Source organism: Copadichromis virginalis, linkage group LG4 (assembly GCF_057382275.1).
Source record: "Copadichromis virginalis isolate Kocher_CV1m ecotype Utaka linkage group LG4, C_Virginalis_male_GT1.1, whole genome shotgun sequence".
In the NCBI taxonomy this organism is placed as follows: domain Eukaryota; kingdom Metazoa; phylum Chordata; class Actinopteri; order Cichliformes; family Cichlidae; genus Copadichromis; species Copadichromis virginalis.
The window spans coordinates 17217427-17224664 of NC_140621.1; the positions used below are offsets into that span (position 1 = coordinate 17217427).

The 7238-nt window shown below is 38.2% G+C and overlaps 1 long non-coding RNA gene across 3 annotated transcripts; it reads left to right on the top strand.

The window, feature by feature from the left end:
• Positions 1 to 724: 724 nt before the first annotated feature.
• On the top strand, positions 725 to 5800 carry LOC146711164 (uncharacterized). 3 transcript variants are annotated; one of them, XR_014920120.1, is made up of 6 exons: positions 725 to 854; positions 956 to 1263; positions 1393 to 1663; positions 1759 to 2273; positions 3235 to 3391; positions 5676 to 5800. It is a non-coding gene; the product is annotated as an uncharacterized LOC146711164 (long non-coding RNA). The 3 variants fall into 3 exon arrangements; XR_014920121.1 differs by having other exon boundaries at positions 2136 to 2273; XR_014920119.1 differs by having other exon boundaries at positions 1393 to 2273.
• The last annotated feature ends 1438 nt before the right edge of the window (positions 5801 to 7238 follow it).

Here is a 7238-nt window from a genome sequence, read left to right on the forward strand (position 1 = left end):
ACCTGTAGAGTGACAAATTTCCAAAGACAAGAAGCGAGAGCAGCTAAATTGGGTCTTAATGGTACTGCAAACTGTGTAACTCAAAAAACTTTCAGGCTGTGTTTTAAAACTCACACATGATTCAGAAAAATAAACTGCATGTGGCATAAACGCTAATCACACTTGGCAATCTTTCTTCTGTAAAAAACTTCACATCAGATTTACAGAAGAATTTATCAGAGCAGATATTAGATCAGATACTGACAGTGGCTGCTAGAATAACACTAAGAAAAGAGCAACAGTGAATAATTCATATGCTTTACACAGATGCTTAAAATATAGTAAACAAAAAAAAAAGCATTAAAAGTTCTTATTATTAGATAAATACAGGCCAACCCACATCCACAGCGCTGGGATCAGCAGCCCATGTGATACCAAAAATGCAAAATGTTAGCTTTTAAAACTGGTTGCATTTTAGTCTATTATTACAAGATTTGAGAACTAAAATCTTTGGCAAATTGATAAGAAAATATGGATGTGGTGCACATGCAAACTGATATGAGAAATTTAAATGTGCACTTTGTTTCTCTTACTGGCATAACCACACCTCACACCTGCTGTTTGTGATGCTCCGTTGCTCTTTGCATTCTTTCACTTCTGTGTTTTGGTACTTTTTTTGAGACCTGGTTGTTACTCAATGCTTCCGCTTGCTTCTTGCCCTGATCACTCTGCCTTATCATGCATAACAACTGTGCAACAGACTTCCTGCCCTATTTTCGCCTTGCTGAACAACACTAAACAATGTAAAAGTACAACTCTAACATAACTTAATGACAACTGAAATTGAAGAGTTCTGCATTTACCAGAATCTGAAGGTATGTATAACTTAGATAAGATTAATGTTTTTCCTTGTTGTGTTCACACATGATATTTATAATGAGTTATGTAAATCAAACTAATCTCTTCTTTATTTCAGTGCCATGGATTGTGTCGCCAAACATCACATTGTACCCAGTCTCAGAAGGGGAATTTGGAATCTCACCAGTAAGGCTCATCTGCTAAATGGCTTTTTTCCAGACAACCTGGCTTTGGAGTGGTTTTAGGACAAATCACCACTGAGTCAAAACAGGAAGCCAAGCAGAACGAAGCTAGAAAGTGAAGGGTCAGAGCAGAAAACCTTCAGCCTGAGCAGCAAACTCTCAGTGTGGGGACAAGGATCAACTTTTACCTGCAAAGCTAATCACAATTATACTGAATATAAGAAGACAATAAGCATTTGTCACAGTGAGTATGTACAGCTACTGTCTCAAAGCCCATATTCAACATGCACATTTGCAGGAATATGTAAAGCAAATTAAAAACAGTCTTAAGATAAAGCTTATTAATTAGCATGTTTTTTCTTTAATTCCACAGACATTCACCTTCCATTCATGTGGAGATTCCCAAGTTTAAGACTTTAGCGTCAGACTCTAATGTGCAAGGAACATGTTGGGTCCACACTAATTTTGATGCCATGATCTCCTGGCTGATTAATGGAGCGCCACAAACAGCTAATAAGAGTAAAACACAACTCTTATTATAAGTATAAAAAAGATTTTGAGTTGGCGGAAGCAAGTAAAGCATTTAACATGCAGAGGAGAGCAAACGTGTGTCACATCTGCTGAGAAGACTATAAATATTGCAGGTAAGATGATATTAAGATTACAGGAAATTCAGGCATCTTATGACCAAAGAGGACCTAAATAATATTTTTGCTTTTTTTTTTAAATTGTCCTCCAGTTCAAACTCCATAGAAATCAGGATCTTGCCCAGATCTGCTGAAGGGAAAAACTGTCCTCATGTGACCTCTACATCACCTTACAAGTCAATGGTGATTAAAGTTAAAAAAAAAAGAAAAAAAAAAGATTTTCCTGAAGGCTGAAGGCGCTGGCCTCCTTTTAATCAGTAGTTAATTCACAGTCCCTCAGATGTACTGGAAAAAAGACAGAAAGTTTACCTGCAAAGTCAATAAGTTTATAGTCAAACTCTACCAGCTATATTTTTGGTAACGAGCTACTCTTGCTTCCCTTTTAGGCAGCTGATTTAACTTTGTTGATTTATACTTTAATAGTTTCTGTTAAATAGATTAATTGATGCCCTGATTTGTTTCACTTTAGTGGAGCTTCTTCTGGTCCAAAGTACTAAAAATCAAGAATGTGGGATACTGTTTGTCCGTGATTTGAACAGCCCAGCGCGCGCTCCCGACACAGGGAAAACCAATTCTGCAGGGGAGACCTACCTTGGCACTTGTGCAGGTGAAACCAAAGGGAAGATATGCTTCACCCTCATTGTTTTTTTTTATCATCACCACCTTATATGGTATCATAGTTACATTGATTAAGATAAGTGCCTGTCATTTGATTGTTTAAAAGTAAGATTCCAGTCCAATTTTTAAATTATACTGGGCATTTTTACTATAATAATAATAATAATAATAATAATAATAATAATAATAATAATAATAATAAACACCATGTTTATCCTTCAGAAAATTGCTTCGTGCTCCAAGATATTGTAATTCTCAGATTTTCCACAAGAGTGAGACAAAGCTCCATGTGCAGAAGCAGCAATATAGTTTCCACCTCTAAGTAAAAAAAAACTACTAATGTTGTGATTTTAAGATGCCGATAAATGTGTTGGTATGCCAGTGGTGTTATGAAGAGGTGCAGTCATTTGAAAGCACAAAGACTGTTGTTGTAACTCTTCTTCTTTGCAAACACATGTAGTGTCCTTGTAAATCTGTACACTCCCTGTCTTTGAATGAAATGCATTTGTGTACTTTGGGGGTTTACAGGAATTCACAACTGGCAGGGAGAGCACTAAACACACTAAAGCTTACTATTGGCAACCTCTGAAGTGATCTGTTGCACTTTCAGACTATCCCATATTTTCACGATAACAAAAACACATTTATTAACATTGGAAATATCAGTATTTAATACACTACCAGGACACACCTTCTCATTTATTATTCACATTGTAGATTCTCACTGAAGGCATCATAACTATGAATGAACACATATGAATGACCTGACGTCCTGCCTCGTCCTTGCCGTAGCATTTGTGCTGTACCTCATCGATTGCTTTTTTGCTTCCCCCTGAGTTCCTGTGCTGCTCACTATTTCAGGACACACTGATTGATGGTGAGTTAATGATACTTAACATTTTATCTGTCTCACTCGTTCCTCTCTGTTATCATCTCATCAAATGTTACAGGTCAGAGTATGGAGTCCATTCCTTCCAGTCAGAGAAAAGGCCTGGGGAGACTCTCAGTTTCTCCTGTAGAGGATCAGGCTTCAGTTTTCATTGCTGTGTTATCTGGTCTTATCTGATCTGGGACAGAGAACCTGCAGGAAAACCACTGGAATTGATTGTGAGCGGCTTTTTCAACTTCCAGCAGAAATAGTTATGCAAGCAGCTTGAGAGGACGTGTAGAAATCAGCAGAGATGACAGCAACAGCATGGTGTATTTGATTTGGTTTGATTCCAATTTGAGGCCAGAGGATTCTGCTATTTATTACTGTGCTAAAGAGAAACACAGTGGTTAAAGCAGCTGAAGAGGCTTTACAAAAACAGCCTGCCATCTACTTTTAGAAGATCCCAAAGGAAGCAGTTGTTCCTCAAAAACAGGGACACCGGCTGATGAGATAATTGTAAGAAATTTCTTTAATAAAAGAGATGATAATGGTAATAAGAAACATTATTTAGAAAAAAAAGCAAATATTGAAAATAATGGACATGGATAAAAAAAAAAAGATTGCCACCTATCAGACATTTATTAAAACAACAGAAGCTCCCATGCTATCACCTTGAGTACCAACCTGTTGTCTGTAGCTCTGCTGCTGGTGGATCCTGTGACTCTCACTGAAGTCGAGACACTAACAGCAAGATCACAGCACATTAAGTGTTACTGTTATTACAGTGATATTCAATGTTTTTTCAAAAACATTTAAATGTGAAAAGTTGTCACAGCTTGCCTCGTTTTTTTTTTCTTTTCTTTTTCTTTTCTCTTTTTTCTTTTTTTCAGCAGTGTTTCCCAAATATTACAGTAAAGACGTCATCATCATCACCATCACATCATCATCTACGATCAGTTACGCAGCTGTGTAGAGCTCCTTCCCAAAACCATCATTATGGACCCTTTGTTTATGTCAAGAAAGGCTTTGCTGATCGACAGAATTACACAATAAACCATCAAGAAAGTGATAAGATGAACACCGAGTGCTACATGTCTATAATAAAACAAATGGACTGATGATGAACCCAATTATGATCCTCTGATTTAATCATTCAGTCATTTTAATTAATTGGCTATCGCTACAACCATCATTAAGCCCAACAGATAATACCTACTTAAGTGCGTCTTCTGGTTGACGTGGGTGTCGCATTATCTTTTTTTCCTACCTGCTGAATCACAGTGGCAGATTGTTAAGACAGAGCTCGCGGTCCTCAGTACTTAATTACAACGTGATACTCCAGGTTTGTGCTGCAGACAGAAAGTCAGCACAGCGTCTGCTGCTTCACGTTGTCTGTATGGAGGAGAGTAATTGTGAACAAAGTGCCAGGGGGCTGAACTCTATCAAATTTATTGACTGCCTCTCACTGTTGCATGACAATAACCCTTCTCTGGAGTAACCCACCTGCCCGCCCTCATTGCTCTGCTGGCAGTTCTAGAGGTTAAGGCCACAACAAACCACTGATTTACTGGGCCCCAGAACAAATGGGAGCAAGCACCAAGGGGGTTTCAAAGTAGCCTGCAATATTCGATTTCTTCTGCCTCCCTGTTCCAGGCCACTGACTTTTCAGAATAAGCAGATATTCTCTAACCTCAAGGCTAAAAGCAAGGCATATGAAGTCAGCCGACTACAAGAGCCTTTAATGAGCAGATATACTGTTTGTTAGGTAAATTTCCCGGATATTTTGTTTCACTTGTGCCAGCTTCGGGCAGAAATCTCTCAACTTGTTCCTGCTGTAGCAAACGGTCTCTCCAGGGCTTATCAGGCGGGTGCAGATGAGGAGCACTGTGGTCTGGAGAAGATTCTAATCTGTCTTCTCTACTGTGCTGAAGCAGATACATGCTGTGGGTTTGTGTATGATGTGTTGGGAGAGATGTGTGTATATGAGGACTACTTAAAGGGACGCCAACAGAACGTACGAGTTGGAGAGAAAGGATCTAGCCACGACACAGTCAGCAAAACTAGTTTTCATCAAAAGGCTTTCCTTTCTGTCACATATGGGCTGTTTTAGTGTTGGCAAATATTACTGTCATTTCAGAGTGGATTAAAAAAGCACCTCCTATTTCAACTTTTTCTTTGGCAATGTAAGCAGTTTTACCTTTTTATGAGTCAAATAAGGTAGAATTGGAGAAGCTGTCTCAGCTTGCCTTGTTAAATGTGCACTCACTAAATGTGCAACTCACTGAATACTGAAAACAACAGAACTGAAAAAAAGGGAACTTTTTTGGCACGGGTCTAACTGTATATCTTTGTAATTTTAGAATAAGATTTGAAATGTCAGTTTTATCTTTTATTTCCTGTTTATGTTTATTTTCTGTTTTTCTGTTTATTTTTTTAAAACAAGAAATGAATTAAAGAATGTCTGAACTGATTTGACAAAACCACTTTTTTTTTTTTTTACAATTCTTTATATCTCTTCAGATCTCTTATAATCTGTCAGCATCCATCTATATGCAAAGCAAACCACCTGATAGTCGACTATAAAGACTTGAAATCATGCCACCCGTTAAAACAGAAGAAGAAAGGTTCCCATCAGATTATCCTGAGTACCAAAATGTTCTCTGTGTCTCTGCTGCTCCTGCTGGCTGCTGGATCCTGTGAGTCTCACTGAAAAAAAAATCACTGACAGAATGATCACAGCATACTGACTGTTGCTGTTAAATAAAACATGTTTTCTCCACAGGTGTGAAGTGTGAACAGCTGACACAGCCAGAGTTTGTGACTGTGCAGCCAGGTCAGCGTCTGACCATCACCTGTCAGGTCTCTTATTCTCTAAGCAGCTGGAGGACAGCTTGGATCAGACAGCCTGCAGGGAAAGGACTGGAGTGGATTGGAGGTGCACATTATGGACACAACACATACTACAAAGATTCACTAAAGAACAAGTTCACCATCAACTTAGACACTTCAAGCAAGACAGTGACTCTAAATGGACAGAATATGCAGCCTGGAGACACTGCTGTGTATTACTGTGCCAGAGGGTCACAGTAATACAAAACATCAGTGGAGCTGAACACAAACCCCTCAGAGCTTCAACATGTGTAACATCCTCCACCAGTACAGGAGCCCCCAGACTACAGAACACTGTTATCTGCTGCATGTCGCTGTTTAGCAGTGGAGATTGACATGATAATATATATTTTTTGAAGTTATAGTTATGAATAAAGTTTTACATTTTCAACCTTAGTAACTTGCTCAATTTGACATTTTTTTCTGTAATTAAGTGACAATAATATATTTTGATACTCATTTATATGATAAGTTTTTCCAGCTAAACCTTTGTGTTAAACCACCTGTAATGAAGGTTAGAATTGGTTGGTTTTCATTATTTGCAAAACTAAAATAATACAAATATGTAATGATCACTAAGCAGGCAGGACTCATGCTAAAGTTCACTGAATTTATTTAAAGTGAATTAAAATACAAACTAAAGCTTGGCACTAATGAAGGTCCCAGTAGGACAGGGCTGACTTTTCCACAAATCCACACTGATACAGATTCTCTCATAAAAACACCAAATAGCTCTCCTCTCCTTAGCAGAAATTTTGAGAAGGACAAAGGTCTAGGAGCCAAGTTTTGCTAACCGATGCAATGCAATGATCCAGCAAAGACTGATGATCTGACGTTACATCAAGTAGTGGCTGCAGAGAAGTACATGAGGAACAGGTGTGTGCACGGATAACCTGAGATGTGTCCCACCTCCACACAAAAGCAGCACAAAGGATAGAAAGAGAGAAAATAGAGCGAACTGAGGACAAAGCAATATTCCTGAAATATGCACATTATCTAAGTCATCACAGGGGTAGATGAGAGAAGCCTACTGTTTATTGTTTAAGATAAGATAAGATAAGATAAGGTAAGATAAGACTTTATTGATCCCACAACGGGGAAATTTTTGCGTCACCTCAGCTCAGGTACAGATATCAGAAGGAAATACAAAAATACAAATAAGTACAATCAATGAAAAAAAGTAAGATAATACAC